Source organism: Leiobunum rupestre, chromosome 3, assembly GCF_980474605.1.
Source record: "Leiobunum rupestre chromosome 3, qqLeiRupe1.1.hap1, whole genome shotgun sequence".
NCBI lineage: Eukaryota > Metazoa > Arthropoda > Arachnida > Opiliones > Sclerosomatidae > Leiobunum > Leiobunum rupestre.
Genome location: NC_143386.1, coordinates 25606817 through 25627852, shown reverse-complemented (window position 1 = coordinate 25627852; position 21036 = coordinate 25606817). Strand labels below are relative to the sequence as shown.

Below are 21036 nucleotides of genomic sequence, written 5' to 3'. Positions count from 1 at the left end.
CAGGGCTCGAACCAGGGACCTTCCGCGTGTTAGGCGGACGTGATAACCACTACACCATAGATACCCAAAACATTTCACTTTTCAATTTAAAAAAATTGCCAAAAACCTCCGAAAGTTTCGTTCTAACAACAAGTCAAAAAAGAGCATTATGTATCTACCAGGGCTCGAACCTGGGACCTTCCGCGTGTTAGGCGGACGTGATAACCACTACACCATAGATACCCGTCATAGCCATCGTAAATACGATGAAACTGTTTTAAAAATGGGCAAATTTTCGAGACCGAGAGCCTCCAATTCACTCGTCCACATATCGCTAAAATATCAACCTTCTATGTATCTATCAGGGCTCGAACCTGAGACCTTCCGCGTGTAAAGCGGACGTGATAACCACTACACCATAGATACGCTTGCGACTGCAACATGAACTGACGAAAATCGTCTTGGAGATAGGGTTGCATTTTTACCAAGGCCTGAACCAGTGGATTTCTTTAAAACGGATATTTTTGGTATTAAGAAGAAACCGTTTCATTGCCACCAAAATATTTTCTGCAATCTTTAAAAACTGAAGCCGGTCATGCCTCCCCGGCGGGGAATTTAACTCAGGTCTTCCGTAAAACAGGCGGTGATACTCAGCACTATACTACCAAGGACCCAAAAAATGTCACTTTTCAATTTAAAAAAATTGCCAAAAACCTCCGAAAGTTTCGTTCTAACAACAAGTCAAAAAAGAACATTATGTATCTACCAGGGCTCGAACCTGGGACCTTCCGCGTGTTAGGCGAACGTGATAACCACTACACCATAGATACCCGTCATAGCCATCGTAAATACGATGAAACCGTTTTAAAAATGGGCAAATTTTCGAGACCGAGAGCCTTCAATTCACTCGTCCACATATCGCTAAAATATCAACCTTCTTTGTATCTATCAGGGCTCGAACCTGAGACCTTCCGCGTGTAAAGCGGACGTGATAACCACTACACCATAGATACGCTAGCGACTGCAACATGAACTGACGAAAATCGTCTTGGAGATAGGGTTGCATTTTGACCAAGGCCTGAACCAGTGGATTTCTTTAAAACGGATATTTTTGGTATTAAGAAGAAACCGTTTCATTGCCACCAAAATATTTTCTGCAATCTTTAAAAACTGAAGCCGGTCATGCCTCCCCGGCGGGGAATTTAACTCAGGTCTTCCGTAAAACAGGCGGTGATACTCAGCACTATACTACCAAGGACCCAAAATATGTCACTTTTCAATTTAAAAAAATTGCCAAAAACCTCCGAAAGTTTCGTTCTAACAACAAGTCAAAAAAGAACATTATGTATCTACCAGGGCTCGAACCAGGGACCTTCCGCGTGTGAGGCGGACGTGATAACCACTACACCATAGATACCCAAAACATTTCACTTTTCAATTTAAAAAAATTGCCAAAAACCTCCGAAAGTTTCGTTCTAACAACCAGTCAAAAAAGAGCATTATGTATCTACCAGGGCTCGAACCTGGGACCTTCCGCGTGTTAGGCGGACGTGATAACCACTACACCATAGATACCCGTCATAGCCATCGTAAATACGATGAAACTGTTTTAAATATGGGCAAATTTTCGAGACCGAGAGCCTCCAATTCACTCGTCCACATATCGCTAAAATATCAACCTTCTATGTATCTATCAGGGCTCGAACCTGAGACCTTCCGCGTGTAAAGCGGACGTGATAACCACTACACCATAGATACGCTTGCGACTGCAACATGAACTGACGAAAATCGTCTTGGAGATAGGGTTGCATTTTTACCAAGGCCTGAACCAGTGGATTTCTTTAAAACGGATATTTTTGGTAACAAGAAGAAACCGTTTCATTGCCACCAAAATATTTTCTGCAATCTTTAAAAACTGAAGCCGGTCATGCCTCCCCGGCGGGGAATTTAACTCAGGTCTTCCGTAAAACAGGCGGTGATACTCAGCACTATACTACCAAGGACCCAAAAAATGTCACTTTTCAATTTAAAAAAATTGCCAAAAACCTCCGAAAGTTTCGTTCTAACAACAAGTCAAAAAAGAACATTATGTATCTACCAGGGCTCGAACCTGGGACCTTCCGCGTGTTAGGCGGACGTGATAACCACTACACCATAGATACCCGTCATAGCCATCGTAAATACGATGAAACCGTTTTAAAAATGGGCAAATTTTCGAGACCGAGAGCCGCCAATTCACTCGTCCACATATCGCTAAAATATCAACCTTCTTTGTACCTATCAGGGCTCGAACCTGAGACCTTCCGCGTGTAAAGCGGACGTGATAACCACTACACCATAGATACGCTAGCGACTGCAACATGAACTGACGAAAACCGTCTTGGAGATAGGGTTGCATTTTTACCAAGGCCTGAACCAGTGGATTTCTTTAAAACGGATATTTTTGGTATTAAGAAGAAACCGTTTCATTGCCACCAAAATATTTTCTGCAATCTTTAAAAACTGAAGCCGGTCATGCCTCCCCGGCGGGGAATTTAACTCAGGTCTTCCGTAAAACAGGCGGTGATACTCAGCACTATACTACCAAGGACCCAAAATATGTCACTTTTCAATTTAAAAAAATTGCCAAAAACCTCCGAAAGTTTCGTTCTAACAACAAGTCAAAAAAGAACATTATGTATCTACCAGGGCTCGAACCAGGGACCTTTCGCGTGTTAGGCGGACGTGATAACCACTACACCATAGATACCCAAAACATTTCACTTTTCAATTTAAAAAAATTGCCAAACACCTCCGAAAGTTTCGTTCTAACAACAAGTCAAAAAAGAGCATTATGTATCTACCAGGGCTCGAACCTGGGACCTTCCGCGTGTTAGGCGGACGTGATAACCACTACACCATAGATACCCGTCATAGCCATCGTAAATACGATGAAACTGTTTTAAAAATGGGCAAATTTTCGAGACCGAGAGCCTCCAATTCACTCGTCCACATATCGCTAAAATATCAACCTTCTATGTATCTATCAGGGCTCGAACCTGAGACCTTCCGCGTGTAAAGCGGACGTGATAACCACTACACCATAGATACGCTTGCGACTGCAACATGAACTGACGAAAATCGTCTTGGAGATAGGGTTGCATTTTTACCAAGGCCTGAACCAGTGGATTTCTTTAAAACGGATATTTTTGGTAACAAGAAGAAACCGTTTCATTGCCACCAAAATATTTTCTGCAATCTTTAAAAACTGAAGCCGGTCATGCCTCCCCGGCGGGGAATTTAACTCAGGTCTTCCGTAAAACAGGCGGTGATACTCAGCACTATACTACCAAGGACCCAAAAAATGTCACTTTTCAATTTAAAAAAATTGCCAAAAACCTCCGAAAGTTTCGTTCTAACAACAAGTCAAAAAAGAACATTATGTATCTACCAGGGCTCGAACCTGGGACCTTCCGCGTGTTAGGCGGACGTGATAACCACTACACCATAGATACCCGTCATAGCCATCGTAAATACGATGAAACCGTTTTAAAAATGGGCAAATTTTCGAGACCGAGAGCCGCCAATTCACTCGTCCACATATCGCTAAAATATCAACCTTCTTTGTACCTATCAGGGCTCGAACCTGAGACCTTCCGCGTGTAAAGCGGACGTGATAACCACTACACCATAGATACGCTAGCGACTGCAACATGAACTGACGAAAATCGTCTTGGAGATAGGGTTGCATTTTTACCAAGGCCTGAACCAGTGGATTTCTTTAAAACGGATATTTTTGGTATTAAGAAGAAACCGTTTCATTGCCACCAAAATATTTTCTGCAATCTTTAAAAACTGAAGCCGGTCATGCCTCCCCGGCGGGGAATTTAACTCAGGTCTTCCGTAAAACAGGCGGTGATACTCAGCACTATACTACCAAGGACCCAAAATATGTCACTTTTCAATTTAAAAAAATTGCCAAAAACCTCCGAAAGTTTCGTTCTAACAACAAGGCAAAAAAGAACATTATGTATCTACCAGGGCTCGAACCTGGGACCTTCCGCGTGTTAGGCGGACGTGATAACCACTACACCATAGATACCCGTCATAGCCATCGTAAATACGATGAAACCGTTTTAAAAATGGGCAAATTTTCGAGACCGAGAGCCGCCAATTCACTCGTCCACATATCGCTAAAATATCAACCTTCTTTGTACCTATCAGGGCTCGAACCTGAGACCTTCCGCGTGTAAAGCGGACGTGATAACCACTACACCATAGATACGCTAGCGACTGCAACATGAACTGACGAAAACCGTCTTGGAGATAGGGTTGCATTTTTACCAAGGCCTGAACCAGTGGATTTCTTTAAAACGGATATTTTTGGTATTAAGAAGAAACCGTTTCATTGCCACCAAAATATTTTCTGCAATCTTTAAAAACTGAAGCCGGTCATGCCTCCCCGGCGGGGAATTTAACTCAGGTCTTCCGTAAAACAGGCGGTGATACTCAGCACTATACTACCAAGGACCCAAAATATGTCACTTTTCAATTTAAAAAAATTGCCAAAAACCTCCGAAAGTTTCGTTCTAACAACAAGGCAAAAAAGAACATTATGTATCTACCAGGGCTCGATCCTGGGACCTTCCGCGTGTTAGGCGGACGTGATAACCACTACACCATAGATACCCGTCATAGCCGTCGTAAATACGATGAAACTGTTTTAAAAATGGGCAAATTTTCGAGACCGAGAGCCTCCAATTCACTCGTCCACATATCGTTAAAATATCAACCTTCTTTGTATCTATCAGGGCTCGAACCTGAGACCTTCCGCATGTAAAGCGGACGTGATAACCACTACACCATAGATACGCTAGCGACTGCAACATGAACTGACGAAAATCGTCTTGGAGATAGGGTTGCATTTTTACCAAGGCCTGAACCAGTGGATTTCTTTAAAACGGATATTTTTGGTATTAAGAAGAAACCGTTTCATTGCCACCAAAATATTTTCTGCAATCTTTAAAAACTGAAGCCGGTCATGCCTCCCCGGCGGGGAATTTAACTCAGGTCTTCCGTAAAACAGGAGGTGATACTCAGCACTATACTACCAAGGACCCAAAATATGTCACTTTTCAATTTAAAAAAATTTCCAAAAACCTCCGAAAGTTTCGTTCTAACAACAAGTCAAAAAAGAACATTATGTGTCTACCAGGGCTCGAACCTGGGACCTTCCGCGTGTTAGGCGGACGTGATAACCACTACACCATAGATGCCCGTCACAGCCATCGTAAATACGATGAAACCGTTTGAAAAATGGGCAAATTTTCGAGACCGAGAGCCTCCAATTCACTCGTCCACATCTCGCTAAAATATCAACCTTCTTTGTACCTATCAGGGCTCGAACCTGAGACCTTCCGCGTGTAAAGCGGACGGGATAACCACTACACCATAGATACGCTAGCGACTGCAACATGAACTGACGAAAATCGTCTTGGAGATAGGGTTGCATTTTTACCAAGGCCTGAACCAGTGGATTTCTTTAAAACGGATATTTTTGGTATTAAGAAGAAACCGTTTCATTGCCACCAAAATATTTTCTGTTATCTTTAAAAACTGAAGCCGGTCATGCCTCCCCGGCGGGGAATTTAACTCAGGTCTTCCGTAAAACAGGCGGTGATACTCAGCACTATACTACCAAGGACCCAAAATATGTCACTTTTCAATTTAAAAAAATTGCCAAAAACCTCCGAAAGTTTCGTTCTAACAACAAGTCAAAAAAGAACATTATGTATCTACCAGGGCTCGAACCAGGGACCTTCCGCGTGTTAGGCGGACGTGATAACCACTACACCATAGATACCCAAAACATTTCACTTTTCAATTTAAAAAAATTGCCAAAAACCTCCGAAAGTTTCGTTCTAACAACAAGTCAAAAAAGAGCATTATGTATCTACCAGGGCTCGAACCTGGGACCTTCCGCGTGTTAGGCGGACGTGATAACCACTACACCATAGATACCCGTCATGGCCATCGTAAATACGATGAAACTGTTTTAAAAATGGGCAAATTATCGAGACCGAGAGCCTCCAATTCACTCGTCCACATATCGCTAAAATATCAACCTTCTTTGTATCTATCAGGGCTCGAACCTGAGACCTTCCGCGTGTAAAGCGGACGTGATAACCACTACACCATAGATACGCTAGCGACTGTAACATGAACTGACGAAAATCGTCTGGTTGATAGGGTTGCATTTTGACCAAGGCCTGAACCAGTGGATTTCTTTAAAACGGATATTTTTGGTATTAAGAAGAAACCGTTTCATTGCCACCAAAATATTTTCTGCAATCTTTAAAAACTGAAGCCGGTCATGCCTCCCCGGCGGGGAATTTAACTCAGGTCTTCCGTAAAACAGGCGGTGATACTCAGCACTATACTACCAAGGACCCAAAAAATGTCACTTTTCAATTTAAAAAAATTGCCAAAAACCTCCGAAAGTTTCGTTCTAACAACAAGTCAAAAAAGAACATTATGTATCTACCAGGGCTCGAACCTGGGACCTTCCGCGTGTTAGGCGGACGTGATAACCACTACACCATAGATACGCTAGCGACTGTAACATGAACTGACGAAAATCGTCTGGGTGATAGGGTTGCATTTTGACCAAGGCCTGAACCAGTGGATTTCTTTAAAACGGATATTTTTGGTATTAAGAAGAAACAGTTTCATTGCCACCAAAATATTTTCTGCAATCTTTAAAAACTGAAGCCGGTCATGCCTCCCCGGCGGGGAATTTAACTCAGGTCTTCCGTAAAACAGGCGGTGATACTCAGCACTATACTACCAATGACCCAAAATATGTCACTTTTCAATTTGAAAAAATTGCCAAAAACCTCCGAAAGTTTCGTTCTAACAACAAGTCAAAAAAGAACATTATGTATCTACCAGGGCTCGAACCTGGGACCTTCCGCGTGTTAGGCGGACGTGATAACCACTACACCATAGATACCCAAAACATTTCACTTTTCAATTTAAAAAAATTGCCAAAAACCTCCGAAAGTTTCGTTCTAACAACAAGTCAAAAAAGAACATTATATATCTACCAGGGCTCGAACCTGGGACCTTCCGCGTGTTAGGCGGACGTGATAACCACTACACCATAGATACCCGTCATAGCCATCGTAAATACGATGAAACCGTTTTAAAAATGGGCAAATTTTCGAGACCGAGAGCCTTCAATTCACTCGTCCACATATCGCTAAAATATCAACCTTCTTTGTATCTATCAGGGCTCGAACCTGAGACCTTCCGCATGTAAAGCGGACGTGATAACCACTACACCATAGATACGCTAGCGACTGCAACATGAACTGACGAAAATCGTCTGGGTGATAGGGTTGCATTTTGACCAAGGCCTGAACCAGTGGATTTCTTTAAAACGGATATTTTTGGTATTAAGAAGAAACAGTTTCATTGCCACCAAAATATTTTCTGCAATCTTTAAAAACTGAAGCCGGTCATGCCTCCCCGGCGGGGAATTTAACTCAGGTCTTCCGTAAAACAGGCGGTGATACTCAGCACTATACTACCAAGGACCCAAAATATGTCACTTTTCAATTTGAAAAAATTGCCAAAAACCTCCGAAAGTTTCGTTCTAACAACAAGTCAAAAAAGAACATTATGTATCTACCAGGGCTCGAACCTGGGACCTTCCGCGTGTTAGGCGGACGTGATAACCACTACACCATAGATACCCGCCATAGCCATCGTAAATACGATGAAACCGTTTTAAAAATGGGCAAATTTTCGAGAACGTGAGCCTCCAATTCACTCGTCCACATATCGCTAAAATATCAACCTTCTATGTATCTATCAGGGCTCGAACCTGAGACCTTCCGCGTGTAAAGCGGACGTGATAACCACTACACCATAGATACGCTTGCGACTGCAACATGAACAACGAAAATCGTCTTGGAGATAGGGTTGCATTTTGACCAATGCCTAAACCAGTGGATTTCTTTAAAACGTATATTTTTGGTATTAAGAAGAAACCGTTTCATTGCCACCAAAATATTTTCTGCAATCTTTAAAAACTGAAGCCGGTCATGCCTCCCCGGCGGGGAATTTAACTCAGGTCTTCCGTAAAACAGGCGGTGATACTCAGCACTATACTACCAAGGACCCAAAAAATGTCACTTTTCAATTTAAAAAAATTGCCAAAAACCTCCGAAAGTTTCGTTCTAACAACAAGTCAAAAAAGAACATTATGTATTTACCAGGGCTCGAACCTGGGACCTTCCGCGTGTTAGGCGGACGTGATAACCACTACACCATAGATACCCGTCATAGCCATCGTAAATACGATGAAACCGTTTTAAAAATGGGCAAATTTTCGAGACCGAGAGCCTTCAATTCACTCGTCCACATATCGCTAAAATATCAACCTTCTTTGTATCTATCAGGGCTCGAACCTGAGACCTTCCGCATGTAAAGCGGACGTGATAACCACTACACCATAGATACGCTAGCGACTGCAACATGAACTGACGAAAATCGTCTTGGAGATAGGGTTGCATTTTGACCAAGGCCTGAACCAGTGGATTTCTTTAAAACGGATATTTTTGGTATTAAGAAGAAACCGTTTCATTGCCACCAAAATATTTTCTGCAATCTTTAAAAACTGAAGCCGGTCATGCCTCCCCGGCGGGGAATTTAACTCAGGTCTTCCGTAAAACAGGCGGTGATACTCAGCACTATACTACCAAGGACCCAAAAAATGTCACTTTTCAATTTAAAAAAATTGCCAAAAACCTCCGAAAGTTTCGTTCTAACAACAAGTCAAAAAAGAACATTATATATCTACCAGGGCTCGAACCTGGGACCTTCCGCGTGTTAGGCGGACGTGATAACCACTACACCATAGATACCCGTCATAGCCATCGTAAATACGATGAAACCGTTTTAAAAATGGGCAAATTTTCGAGACCGAGAGCCTTCAATTCACTCGTCCACATATCGCTAAAATATCAACCTTCTTTGTATCTATCAGGGCTCGAACCTGAGACCTTCCGCGTGTAAAGCGGACGTGATAACCACTACACCATAGATACGCTAGCGACTGCAACATGAACTGACGAAAATCGTCTTGGAGATAGGGTTGCATTTTTACCAAGGCCTGAACCAGTGGATTTCTTTAAAACGGATATTTTTGGTATTAAGAAGAAACCGTTTCATTGCCACCAAAATATTTTCTGCAATCTTTAAAAACTGAAGCCGGTCATGCCTGCCCGGCGGGGAATTTAACTCAGGTCTTCCGTAAAACAGGCGGTGATACTCAGCACTATACTACCAAGGACCCAAAATATGTCACTTTTCAATTTAAAACAAGTTGGCAAGCCAAAATATACCTCTCCTCGGAAGAATTGTCCCTAGTGGTATTAATTTATCGAGATAACCCTTAAAGATATATCTCCGCAATTTAGAGTTATTTGTTAAAAATATTAACCCATTTCTATCCCGCCCGGTATAAAATTTTAATTATAATTAAAATAATTGAGACGAAACGACCAATTTTAATTTATTCAGAATATCATAAGTTAAGTAGTTACAACAGTAAGTTAGACGTACTATAACAATGCACAATTGAATTAAACCCTTTTACAGAACAAGTTTATCAGTTAAATATAATACGAAGCAAATTTTAATGAAAGAAATATCTACAGAGGCTTTTTGGAATTACTCGCTTACGAAATACTTGCCGCATCTTTAACGCTCATTTTATTTCAACACTCGCCCTTGATGAAGATACCGTAGATATCTGGTAGTGGACGACTCGTTCACTTCCTGTTGACGTTGTGACGCATACCACATGAAAAAGACCAATGCCGTCCAATTTCCAATATCATATAATGACTCGCACACCCAAGAAATCATTGACTGCGTTAGAAATCGTAGATATCCAAATATCCACACCAAATGTATTTACAAGAAGCAAAAACCTTACCATCAACAAAGCACAGAGAGCCACTTGACTAACCGCCAGCTCTTAAAGCAATTAACGTTAAATTATCTCCTTTGAATTAACAGAACTATATATAGGTCGTTAAGAAAGTGGACCACCCACAGGGTCTACCCTTTAACCCTCTAATCTCGGCTGACTGCGCTAAAACAAGATTTAACCTTTAAAAAATACCAGATTAGGCCTTCATAAATTCATTAATAAAAAAAGACTTTATTACCTATTATGCTTACGATGCCTGTCTTAATTTCAGTGAATCTAAGCAGCTATCGGTGGTTCTGTGGTAGAGCGCTCGACTGCCAAGCCGAATGGTCTGGGTTCGAAACCTGGGTGGCGCATTTGTTTTTAATCAATAGAGAAACGCTAAATTAGAATTTCTTCGATGCAATAATTTCAATTTCAATTCTATTTCAATTAAACCAAAATTTCCTACTCTATTAAATACGCTTCCGATAAAGCTGAAGGTCTAATTTTCAATAAGGCGTAACAAGTGTCGGTGGTTCTGTGGTAGAACGTCCGCCTGTCAATCAGGAGGTCTCGGGTTCAAATCCCGCCCGATGCGATCGCAAATTGATACTAAGACGAATACCGTGTACAACTGGTGGAAACCCTGCCATTGGACGTTGAGCGGTAGCATTACACTCAGCACTCGGTCCGTCCCAAAGTCATTAAGAAGAAGTTGGAGAGAAAACGCCCATATAAACACAACAGACTCAGCATGCACAACCATCAGAACACAAACACAACAAATTCAACACTCACAACGTACGCATAAACATTACAAAAACGTAATACACCAAACCGTCACGACGGTGAGCGAAAAAACACCATCCAAACCAAACCGCAAATGCATCCGTTAACGCTCACCGTCACACGGTGGTTTTGCCAACCCTTTGAGAAACTGCGTACGCAGTGATTACACTTTGCACCGAAAATGCGAACGCGTTCGCAGTCCTGACAGACAGACAGACCCACCCACAGACCCACCCACAGACCCACCCACAGACCCACCCACAGACCCACCCACAGACCCACAGACAGACACGGTCGTTGTATAACCCCTCCTAGGGGACTTTGTCCCCTCGGAGAGGTAAAAATTGCCAAAAACCTCCGAAAGTTTCGTTCTAACAACAAGTCAAAAAAGAACATTATGTATCTACCAGGGCTCGAACCAGGGACCTTCCGCGTGTTAGGCGGACGTGATAACCACTACACCATAGATACCCAAAACATTTCACTTTTCAATTTAAAAAAATTGCCAAAAACCTCCGAAAGTTTCGTTCTAACAACAAGTCAAAAAAGAGCATTATGTATCTACCAGGGCTCGAACCTGGGACCTTCCGCGTGTTAGGCGGACGTGATAACCACTACACCATAGATACCCGTCATAGCCATCGTAAATACGATGAAACTGTTTTAAAAATGGGCAAATTTTCGAGACCGAGAGCCTCCAATTCACTCGTCCACATATCGCTAAAATATCAACCTTCTATGTATCTATCAGGGCTCGAACCTGAGACCTTCCGCGTGTAAAGCGGACGTGATAACCACTACACCATAGATACGCTTGCGACTGCAACATGAACTGACGAAAATCGTCTTGGAGATAGGGTTGCATTTTGACCAAGGCCTGAACCAGTGGATTTCTTTAAAACGGATATTTTTGGTATTAAGAAGAAACCGTTTCATTGCCACCAAAATATTTTCTGCAATCTTTAAAAACTGAAGCCGGTCATGCCTCCCCGGCGGGGAATTTAACTCAGGTCTTCCGTAAAACAGGCGGTGATACTCAGCACTATACTACCAAGGACCCAAAAAATGTCACTTTTCAATTTAAAAAAATTGCCAAAAATCTCCGAAAGTTTCGTTCTAACAACAAGTCAAAAAAGAACATTATGTATCTACCAGGGCTCGAACCTGGGACCTTCCGCGTGTTAGGCGGACGTGATAACCACTACACCATAGATACCCGTCATAGCCATCGTAAATACGATGAAACCGTTTTAAAAATGGGCAAATTTTCGAGACCGAGAGCCGCCAATTCACTCGTCCACATATCACTAAAATATCAACCTTCTTTGTACCTATCAGGGCTCGAACCTGAGACCTTCCGCGTGTAAAGCGGACGTGATAACCACTACACCATAGATACGCTAGCGACTGCAACATGAACTGACGAAAATCGTCTTGGAGATAGGGTTGCATTTTGACCAAGGCGTGAACCAGTGGATTTCTTTAAAACGGATATTTTTGGTATTAAGAAGAAACCGTTTCATTGCCACCAAAATATTTTCTGCAATCTTTAAAAACTGAAGCCGGTCATGCCTCCCCGGCGGGGAATTTAACTCAGGTCTTCCGTAAAACAGGCGGTGATACTCAGCACTATACTACCAAGGACCCAAAATATGTCACTTTTCAATTTAAAAAAATTGCCAAAAACCTCCGAAAGTTTCGTTCTAACAACAAGTCAAAAAAGAACATTATGTATCTACCAGGGCTCGAACCAGGGACCTTCCGCGTGTTAGGCGGACGTGATAACCACTACACCATAGATACCCAAAATATGTCACTTTTCAATCTGAAAAAGCTGCCAAAAACCTCCGAAAGTTTCGTTCTAACAACAAGTCAAAAAAGAACATTATGTATCTACCAGGGCTCGAACCTGGGACCTTCCGAGTGTTAGGCGGACGTGATAACCACTACACCATAGATACGCTAGCGACTGTAACATGAACTGACGAAAATCGTCTGGGTGATAGGGTTGCATTTTGACCAAGGCCTGAACCAGTGGATTTCTTTAAAACGGATATTTTTGGTATTAAGAAGAAACAGTTTCATTGCCACCAAAATATTTTCTGCAATCTTTAAAAACTGAAGCCGGTCATGCCTCCCCGGCGGGGAATTTAACTCAGGTCTTCCGTAAAACAGGCGGTGATACTCAGCACTATACTACCAAGGACCCAAAAAATGTCACTTTTCAATTTAAAAAAATTGCCAAAAACCTCCGAAAGTTTCGTTCTAACAACAAGTCAAAAAAGAACATTATGTATCTACCAGGGCTCGAACCTGGGACCTTCCGCGTGTTAGGCGGACGTGATAACCACTACACCATAGATACGCTAGCGACTGTAACATGAACTGACGAAAATCGTCTGGGTGATAGGGTTGCATTTTGACCAAGGCCTGAACCAGTGGATTTCTTTAAAACGGATATTTTTGGTATTAAGAAGAAACAGTTTCATTGCCACCAAAATATTTTCTGCAATCTTTAAAAACTGAAGCCGGTCATGCCTCCCCGGCGGGGAATTTAACTCAGGTCTTCCGTAAAACAGGCGGTGATACTCAGCACTATACTACCAAGGACCCAAAAAATGTCACTTTTCAATTTAAAAAAATTGCCAAAAACCTCCGAAAGTTTCGTTCTAACAACAAGTCAAAAAAGAACATTATGTATCTACCAGGGCTCGAACCTGGGACCTTCCGCGTGTTAGGCTGACGTGATAACCACTACACCATAGATACGCTAGCGACTGTAACATGAACTGACGAAAATCGTCTGGGTGATAGGGTTGCATTTTGACCAAGGCCTGAACCAGTGGATTTCTTTAAAACGGATATTTTTGGTATTAAGAAGAAACAGTTTCATTGCCACCAAAATATTTTCTGCAATCTTTAAAAACTGAAGCCGGTCATGCCTCCCCGGCGGGGAATTTAACTCAGGTCTTCCGTAAAACAGGCGGTGATACTCAGCACTATACTACCAATGACCCAAAATATGTCACTTTTCAATTTGAAAAAGCTGCCAAAAACCTCCGAAAGTTTCGTTCTAACAACAAGTCAAAAAAGAACATTATGTATCTACCAGGGCTCGAACCTGGGACCTTCCGCGTGTTAGGCGGACGTGATAACCACTACACCATAGATACCCAAAACATATCACTTTTCAATTTAAAAAAATTGCCAAAAACCTCCGAAAGTTTCGTTCTAACAACAAGTCAAAAAAGAACATTATGTATCTACCAGGGCTCGAACCTGGGACCTTCCGCGTGTTAGGCGGACGTGATAACCACTACACCATAGATACCCGTCATAGCCATCGTAAATACGATGAAACTGTTTTAAAATGGGCAAATTTTCGAGACCGAGAGCCTCCAATTCACTCGTCCACATATCGCTAAAATATCAACCTTCTATGTATCTATCAGGGCTCGAACCTGAGACCTTCCGCGTGTAAAGCGGACGTGATAACCACTACACCATAGATACGCTAGCGACTGCAACATGAACTGACGAAAATCGTCTTGGAGATAGGGTTGCATTTTGACCAAGGCGTGAACCAGTGGATTTCTTTAAAACGGATATTTTTGGTATTAAGAAGAAACCGTTTCATTGCCACCAAAATATTTTCTGCAATCTTTAAAAACTGAAGCCGGTCATGCCTCCCCGGCGGGGAATTTAACTCAGGTCTTCCGTAAAACAGGCGGTGATACTCAGCACTATACTACCAAGGACCCAAAATATGTCACTTTTCAATTTGAAAAAATTGCCAAAAACCTCCGAAAGTTTCGTTCTAACAACAAGTCAAAAAAGAACATTATGTATCTACCAGGGCTCGAACCTGGGACCTTCCGCGTGTTAGGCGGACGTGATAACCACTACACCATAGATACCCGCCATAGCCATCGTAAATACGATGAAACCGTTTTAAAAATGGGCAAATTTTCGAGAACGTGAGCCTCCAATTCACTCGTCCACATATCGCTAAAATATCAACCTTCTATGTATCTATCAGGGCTCGAACCTGAGACCTTCCGCGTGTAAAGCGGACGTGATAACCACTACACCATAGATACGCTTGCGACTGCAACATGAACAACGAAAATCGTCTTGGAGATAGGGTTGCATTTTGACCAATGCCTAAACCAGTGGATTTCTTTAAAACGTATATTTTTGGTATTAAGAAGAAACCGTTTCATTGCCACCAAAATATTTTCTGCAATCTTTAAAAACTGAAGCCGGTCATGCCTCCCCGGCGGGGAATTTAACTCAGGTCTTCCGTAAAACAGGCGGTGATACTCAGCACTATACTACCAAGGACCCAAAAAATGTCACTTTTCAATTTAAAAAAATTGCCAAAAACCTCCGAAAGTTTCGTTCTAACAACAAGTCAAAAAAGAACATTATGTATTTACCAGGGCTCGAACCTGGGACCTTCCGCGTGTTAGGCGGACGTGATAACCACTACACCATAGATACCCGTCATAGCCATCGTAAATACGATGAAACCGTTTTAAAAATGGGCAAATTTTCGAGACCGAGAGCCTTCAATTCACTCGTCCACATATCGCTAAAATATCAACCTTCTTTGTATCTATCAGGGCTCGAACCTGAGACCTTCCGCATGTAAAGCGGACGTGATAACCACTACACCATAGATACGCTAGCGACTGCAACATGAACTGACGAAAATCGTCTTGGAGATAGGGTTGCATTTTGACCAAGGCCTGAACCAGTGGATTTCTTTAAAACGGATATTTTTGGTATTAAGAAGAAACCGTTTCATTGCCACCAAAATATTTTCTGCAATCTTTAAAAACTGAAGCCGGTCATGCCTCCCCGGCGGGGAATTTAACTCAGGTCTTCCGTAAAACAGGCGGTGATACTCAGCACTATACTACCAAGGACCCAAAATATGTCACTTTTCAATTTAAAAAAATTGCCAAAAACCTCCGAAAGTTTCGTTCTAACAACAAGTCAAAAAAGAACATTATGTATCTACCAGGGCTCGAACCAGGGACCTTCCGCGTGTTAGGCGGACGTGATAACCACTACACCATAGATACCCAAAACATTTCACTTTTCAATTTAAAAAAATTGCCAAAAACCTCCGAAAGTTTCGTTCTAACAACAAGTCAAAAAAGAGCAATATGTATCTACCAGGGCTCGAACCTGGGACCTTCCGCGTGTTAGGCGGACGTGATAACCACTACACCATAGATACCCGTCATAGCCATCGTAAATACGATGAAACTGTTTTAAAAATGGGCAAATTTTCGAGACCGAGAGCCTCCAATTCACTCGTCCACATATCGCTAAAATATCAACCTTCTATGTATCTATCAGGGCTCGAACCTGAGACCTTCCGCGTGTAAAGCGAACGTGATAACCACTACACCATAGATACGCTTGCGACTGCAACATGAACTGACGAAAATCGTCTTGGAGATAGGGTTGCATTTTGACCAAGGCGTGAACCAGTGGATTTCTTTAAAACGGATATTTTTGGTATTAAGAAGAAACCGTTTCATTGCCACCAAAATATTTTCTGCAATCTTTAAAAACTGAAGCCGGTCATGCCTCCCCGGCGGGGAATTTAACTCAGGTCTTCCGTAAAACAGGCGGTGATACTCAGCACTATACTACCAAGGACCCAAAAAATGTCACTTTTCAATTTAAAAAAATTGCCAAAAACCTCCGAAAGTTTCGTTCTAACAACAAGTCAAAAAAGAACATTATGTATCTACCAGGGCTCGAACCTGGGACCTTCCGCGTGTTAGGCGGACGTGATAACCACTACACCATAGATACCCGTCATAGCCATCGTAAATACGATGAAACCGTTTTAAAAATGGGCAAATTTTCGAGACCGAGAGCCGCCAATTCACTCGTCCACATATCGCTAAAATATCAACCTTCTTTGTACCTATCAGGGCTAGAACCTGAGACCTTCCGCGTGTAAAGCGGACGTGATAACCACTACACCATAGATACGCTAGCGACTGCAACATGAACTGACGAAAATCGTCTTGGAGATAGGGTTGCATTTTGACCAAGGCGTGAACCAGTGGATTTCTTTAAAACGGATATTTTTGGTATTAAGAAGAAACCGTTTCATTGCCACCAAAATATTTTCTGCAATCTTTAAAAACTGAAGCCGGTCATGCCTCCCCGGCGGGGAATTTAACTCAGGTCTTCCGTAAAACAGGCGGTGATACTCAGCACTATACTACCAAGGACCCAAAATATGTCACTTTTCAATTTAAAAAAATTGCCAAAAACGTCCGAAAGTTTCGTTCTAACAACAAGTCAAAAAAGAACATTATGTATCTACCAGGGCTCGAACCAGGGACCTTCCGCGTGTTAGGCGGACGTGATAACCACTACACCATAGATACCCAAAACATATCACTTTTCAATTTAAAAAAATTGCCAAAAACCTCCGAAAGTTTCGTTCTAACAACAAGTCAAAAAAGAGCATTATGTATCTACCAGGGCTCGAACCTGGGACCTTCCGCGTGTTAGGCGGACGTGATAACCACTACACCATAGATACCCGTCATGGCCATCGTAAATACGATGAAACTGTTTTAAAAATGGGCAAATTATCGAGACCGAGAGCCTCCAATTCACTCGTCCACATATCGCTAAAATATCAACCTTCTTTGTATCTATCAGGGCTCGAACCTGAGACCTTCCGCGTGTAAAGCGGACGTGATAACCACTACACCATAGATACGCTAGCGACTGTAACATGAACTGACGAAAATCGTCTGGGTGATAGGGTTGCATTTTGACCAAGGCCTGAACCAGTGGATTTCTTTAAAACGGATATTTTTGGTATTAAGAAGAAACCGTTTCATTGCCACCAAAATATTTTCTGCAATCTTTAAAAACTGAAGCCGGTCATGCCTCCCCGGCGGGGAATTTAACTCAGGTCTTCCGTAAAACAGGCGGTGATACTCAGCACTATACTACCAAGGACCCAAAATATGTCACTTTTCAATTTAAAAAAATTGCCAAAAACGTCCGAAAGTTTCGTTCTAACAACAAGTCAAAAAAGAACATTATGTATCTAACAGGGCTCGAACCAGGGACCTTCCGCGTGTTAGGCGGACGTGATAACCACTACACCATAGATACCCAAAACATTTCACTTTTCAATTTAAAAAAATTGCCAAAAACCTCCGAAAGTTTCGTTCTAACAACAAGTCAAAAAAGAGCATTATGTATCTACCAGGGCTCGAACCTGGGACCTTCCGCGTGTTAGGCGGACGTGATAACCACTACACCATAGATACCCGTCATGGCCATCGTAAATACGATGAAACTGTTTTAAAAATGGGCAAATTATCGAGACCGAGAGCCTCCAATTCACTCGTCCACATATCGCTAAAATATCAACCTTCTTTGTATCTATCAGGGCTCGAACCTGAGACCTTCCGCGTGTAAAGCGGACGTGATAACCACTACACCATAGATACGCTAGCGACTGTAACATGAACTGACGAAAATCGTCTGGGTGATAGGGTTGCATTTTGACCAAGGCCTGAACCAGTGGATTTCTTTAAAACGGATATTTTTGGTATTAAGAAGAAACCGTTTCATTGCCACCAAAATATTTTCTGCAATCTTTAAAAACTGAAGCCGGTCATGCCTCCCCGGCGGGGAATTTAACTCAGGTCTTCCGTAAAACAGGCGGTGATACTCAGCACTATACTACCAAGGACCCAAAAAATGTCACTTTTCAATTTAAAAAAATTGCCAAAAACCTCCGAAAGTTTCGTTCTAACAACAAGTCAAAAAAGAACATTATGTATCTACCAGGGCTCGAACCTGGGACCTTCCGCGTGTTAGGCGGACGTGATAACCACTACACCATAGATACGCTAGCGACTGTAACATGAACTGACGAAAATCGTCTGGGTGATAGGGTTGCATTTTGACCAAGGCCTGAACCAGTGGATTTCTTTAAAACGGATATTTTTGGTATTAAGAAGAAACCGTTTCATTGCCACCAAAATATTTTCTGTTATCTTTAAAAACTGAAGCCGGTCATGCCTCCCCGGCGGGGAATTTAACTCAGGTCTTCCGTAAAACAGGCGGTGATACTCAGCACTATACTACCAAGGACCCAAAATATGTCACTTTTCAATTTAAAAAAATTGCCAAAAACCTCCGAAAGTTTCGTTCTAACAACAAGTCAAAAAAGAACATTATGTATCTACCAGGGCTCGAACCAGGGACCTTCCGCGTGTTAGGCGGACGTGATAACCACTACACCATAGATACCCAAAACATTTCACTTTTCAATTTAAAAAAATTGCCAAAAACCTCCGAAAGTTTCGTTCTAACAACAAGTCAAAAAAGAGCATTATGTATCTACCAGGGCTCGAACCTGGGACCTTCCGCGTGTTAGGCGGACGTGATAACCACTACACCATAGATACCCGTCATGGCCATCGTAAATACGATGAAACTGTTTTAAAAATGGGCAAATTATCGAGACCGAGAGCCTCCAATTCACTCGTCCACATATCGCTAAAATATCAACCTTCTTTGTATCTATCAGGGCTCGAACCTGAGACCTTCCGCGTGTAAAGCGGACGTGATAACCACTACACCATAGATACGCTAGCGACTGTAACATGAACTGACGAAAATCGTCTGGGTGATAGGGTTGCATTTTGACCAAGGCCTGAACCAGTGGATTTCTTTAAAACGGATATTTTTGGTATTAAGAAGAAACCGTTTCATTGCCACCAAAATATTTTCTGCAATCTTTAAAAACTGAAGCCGGTCATGCCTCCCCGGCGGGGAATTTAACTCAGGTCTTCCGTAAAACAGGCGGTGATACTCAGCACTATACTACCAAGGACCCAAAATATGTCACTTTTCAATTTAAAAAAATTGCCAAAAACGTCCGAAAGTTTCGTTCTAACAACAAGTCAAAAAAGAACATTATGTATCTACCAGGGCTCGAACCAGGGACCTTCCGCGTGTTAGGCGGACGTGATAACCACTACACCATAGATACCCGTCATAGCCATCGTAAATACGATGAAACCGTTTTAAAAATGGGCAAATTTTCGAGACCGAGAGCCGCCAATTCACTCGTCCACATATCGCTAAAATATCAACCTTCTTTGTACCTATCAGGGCTAGAACCTGAGACCTTCCGCGTGTAAAGCGGACGTGAAAACCACTACACCATAGATACGCTAGCGACTGCAACATGAACTGACGAAAATCGTCTTGGAGATAGGGTTGCATTTTGACCAAGGCGTGAACCAGTGGATTTCTTTAAAACGGATATTTTTGGTATTAAGAAGAAACCGTTTCATTGCCACCAAAATATTTTCTGCAATCTTTAAAAACTGAAGCCGGTCATGCCTCCCCGGCGGGGAATTTAACTCAGGTCTTCCGTAAAACAGGCGGTGATACTCAGCACTATACTACCAAGGACCCAAAATATGTCACTTTTCAATTTAAAAAAATTGCCAAAAACGTCCGAAAGTTTCGTTCTAACAACAAGTCAAAAAAGAACATTATGTATCTACCAGGGCTCGAACCAGGGACCTTCCGCGTGTTAGGCGGACGTGATAACCACTACACCATAGATACCCAAAACAATTCACTTTTCAATTTAAAAAAATTGCCAAAAACCTCCGAAAGTTTCGTTCTAACAACAAGTCAAAAAAGAGCATTATGTATCTACCAGGGCTCGAACCTGGGACCTTCCGCGTGTTAGGCGGACGTGATAACCACTACACCATAGATACCCGTCATGGCCATCGTAAATACGATGAAACTGTTTTAAAAATGGGCAAATTATCGAGACCGAGAGCCTCCAATTCACTCGTCCACATATCGCTAAAATATCAACCTTCTTTGTATCTATCAGGGCTCGAACCTGAGACCTTCCGCGTGTAAAGCGGACGTGATAACCACTACACCATAGATACGCTAGCGACTGTAACATGAACTGACGAAAATCGTCTGGGTGATAGGGTTGCATTTTGACCAAGGCCTGAACCAGTGGATTTCTTTAAAACGGATATTTTTGGTATTAAGAAGAAACCGTTTCATTGCCACCAAAATATTTTCTGCAATCTTTAAAAACTGAAGCCGGTCATGCCTCCCCGGCGGGGAATTTAACTCAGGTCTTCCGTAAAACAGGCGGTGATACTCAGCACTATACTACCAAGGACCCAAAAAATGTCACTTTTCAATTTAAAAAAATTGCCAAAAACCTCCGAAAGTTTCGTTCTAACAACAAG

The 21036-nt window shown here is 42.2% G+C and overlaps 27 non-coding genes across 27 annotated transcripts; all 27 read right to left on the bottom strand.

Moving 5' to 3' along the window:
* Positions 1 to 149: 149 nt before the first annotated feature.
* Positions 150 to 222, bottom strand: TRNAV-AAC (transfer RNA valine (anticodon AAC)). Its single transcript has one exon. It is a non-coding gene; the product is annotated as a tRNA-Val (tRNA).
* A 110-nt stretch (positions 223 to 332) lies between these two features.
* TRNAV-UAC (transfer RNA valine (anticodon UAC)) lies at positions 333 to 405 on the bottom strand. Its single transcript has one exon. It is a non-coding gene; the product is annotated as a tRNA-Val (tRNA).
* A 514-nt stretch (positions 406 to 919) lies between these two features.
* On the bottom strand, positions 920 to 992 carry TRNAV-UAC (transfer RNA valine (anticodon UAC)). Its single transcript has one exon. It is a non-coding gene; the product is annotated as a tRNA-Val (tRNA).
* A 331-nt stretch (positions 993 to 1323) lies between these two features.
* Positions 1324 to 1396, bottom strand: TRNAV-CAC (transfer RNA valine (anticodon CAC)). Its single transcript has one exon. It is a non-coding gene; the product is annotated as a tRNA-Val (tRNA).
* An 85-nt stretch (positions 1397 to 1481) lies between these two features.
* On the bottom strand, positions 1482 to 1554 carry TRNAV-AAC (transfer RNA valine (anticodon AAC)). The gene has a single exon. It is a non-coding gene; the product is annotated as a tRNA-Val (tRNA).
* Positions 1555 to 1664: 110 nt separating this feature from the next.
* On the bottom strand, positions 1665 to 1737 carry TRNAV-UAC (transfer RNA valine (anticodon UAC)). Its single transcript has one exon. It is a non-coding gene; the product is annotated as a tRNA-Val (tRNA).
* A 514-nt stretch (positions 1738 to 2251) lies between these two features.
* TRNAV-UAC (transfer RNA valine (anticodon UAC)) lies at positions 2252 to 2324 on the bottom strand. The gene has a single exon. It is a non-coding gene; the product is annotated as a tRNA-Val (tRNA).
* A 672-nt stretch (positions 2325 to 2996) lies between these two features.
* On the bottom strand, positions 2997 to 3069 carry TRNAV-UAC (transfer RNA valine (anticodon UAC)). The gene has a single exon. It is a non-coding gene; the product is annotated as a tRNA-Val (tRNA).
* A 514-nt stretch (positions 3070 to 3583) lies between these two features.
* Positions 3584 to 3656, bottom strand: TRNAV-UAC (transfer RNA valine (anticodon UAC)). The gene has a single exon. It is a non-coding gene; the product is annotated as a tRNA-Val (tRNA).
* A 514-nt stretch (positions 3657 to 4170) lies between these two features.
* TRNAV-UAC (transfer RNA valine (anticodon UAC)) lies at positions 4171 to 4243 on the bottom strand. The gene has a single exon. It is a non-coding gene; the product is annotated as a tRNA-Val (tRNA).
* A 514-nt stretch (positions 4244 to 4757) lies between these two features.
* On the bottom strand, positions 4758 to 4830 carry TRNAV-UAC (transfer RNA valine (anticodon UAC)). Its single transcript has one exon. It is a non-coding gene; the product is annotated as a tRNA-Val (tRNA).
* A 1259-nt stretch (positions 4831 to 6089) lies between these two features.
* Positions 6090 to 6162, bottom strand: TRNAV-UAC (transfer RNA valine (anticodon UAC)). The gene has a single exon. It is a non-coding gene; the product is annotated as a tRNA-Val (tRNA).
* A 1076-nt stretch (positions 6163 to 7238) lies between these two features.
* On the bottom strand, positions 7239 to 7311 carry TRNAV-UAC (transfer RNA valine (anticodon UAC)). The gene has a single exon. It is a non-coding gene; the product is annotated as a tRNA-Val (tRNA).
* A 514-nt stretch (positions 7312 to 7825) lies between these two features.
* On the bottom strand, positions 7826 to 7898 carry TRNAV-UAC (transfer RNA valine (anticodon UAC)). The gene has a single exon. It is a non-coding gene; the product is annotated as a tRNA-Val (tRNA).
* Positions 7899 to 8411: 513 nt separating this feature from the next.
* TRNAV-UAC (transfer RNA valine (anticodon UAC)) lies at positions 8412 to 8484 on the bottom strand. Its single transcript has one exon. It is a non-coding gene; the product is annotated as a tRNA-Val (tRNA).
* A 514-nt stretch (positions 8485 to 8998) lies between these two features.
* On the bottom strand, positions 8999 to 9071 carry TRNAV-UAC (transfer RNA valine (anticodon UAC)). The gene has a single exon. It is a non-coding gene; the product is annotated as a tRNA-Val (tRNA).
* Positions 9072 to 11471: 2400 nt separating this feature from the next.
* Positions 11472 to 11544, bottom strand: TRNAV-UAC (transfer RNA valine (anticodon UAC)). The gene has a single exon. It is a non-coding gene; the product is annotated as a tRNA-Val (tRNA).
* A 514-nt stretch (positions 11545 to 12058) lies between these two features.
* On the bottom strand, positions 12059 to 12131 carry TRNAV-UAC (transfer RNA valine (anticodon UAC)). The gene has a single exon. It is a non-coding gene; the product is annotated as a tRNA-Val (tRNA).
* Positions 12132 to 14172: 2041 nt separating this feature from the next.
* Positions 14173 to 14245, bottom strand: TRNAV-UAC (transfer RNA valine (anticodon UAC)). The gene has a single exon. It is a non-coding gene; the product is annotated as a tRNA-Val (tRNA).
* A 514-nt stretch (positions 14246 to 14759) lies between these two features.
* On the bottom strand, positions 14760 to 14832 carry TRNAV-UAC (transfer RNA valine (anticodon UAC)). Its single transcript has one exon. It is a non-coding gene; the product is annotated as a tRNA-Val (tRNA).
* Positions 14833 to 15345: 513 nt separating this feature from the next.
* On the bottom strand, positions 15346 to 15418 carry TRNAV-UAC (transfer RNA valine (anticodon UAC)). Its single transcript has one exon. It is a non-coding gene; the product is annotated as a tRNA-Val (tRNA).
* A 672-nt stretch (positions 15419 to 16090) lies between these two features.
* On the bottom strand, positions 16091 to 16163 carry TRNAV-UAC (transfer RNA valine (anticodon UAC)). The gene has a single exon. It is a non-coding gene; the product is annotated as a tRNA-Val (tRNA).
* Positions 16164 to 16677: 514 nt separating this feature from the next.
* Positions 16678 to 16750, bottom strand: TRNAV-UAC (transfer RNA valine (anticodon UAC)). The gene has a single exon. It is a non-coding gene; the product is annotated as a tRNA-Val (tRNA).
* A 672-nt stretch (positions 16751 to 17422) lies between these two features.
* Positions 17423 to 17495, bottom strand: TRNAV-UAC (transfer RNA valine (anticodon UAC)). The gene has a single exon. It is a non-coding gene; the product is annotated as a tRNA-Val (tRNA).
* A 672-nt stretch (positions 17496 to 18167) lies between these two features.
* On the bottom strand, positions 18168 to 18240 carry TRNAV-UAC (transfer RNA valine (anticodon UAC)). The gene has a single exon. It is a non-coding gene; the product is annotated as a tRNA-Val (tRNA).
* Positions 18241 to 19316: 1076 nt separating this feature from the next.
* Positions 19317 to 19389, bottom strand: TRNAV-UAC (transfer RNA valine (anticodon UAC)). The gene has a single exon. It is a non-coding gene; the product is annotated as a tRNA-Val (tRNA).
* Positions 19390 to 20648: 1259 nt separating this feature from the next.
* Positions 20649 to 20721, bottom strand: TRNAV-UAC (transfer RNA valine (anticodon UAC)). The gene has a single exon. It is a non-coding gene; the product is annotated as a tRNA-Val (tRNA).
* Positions 20722 to 21036: the final 315 nt, after the last annotated feature.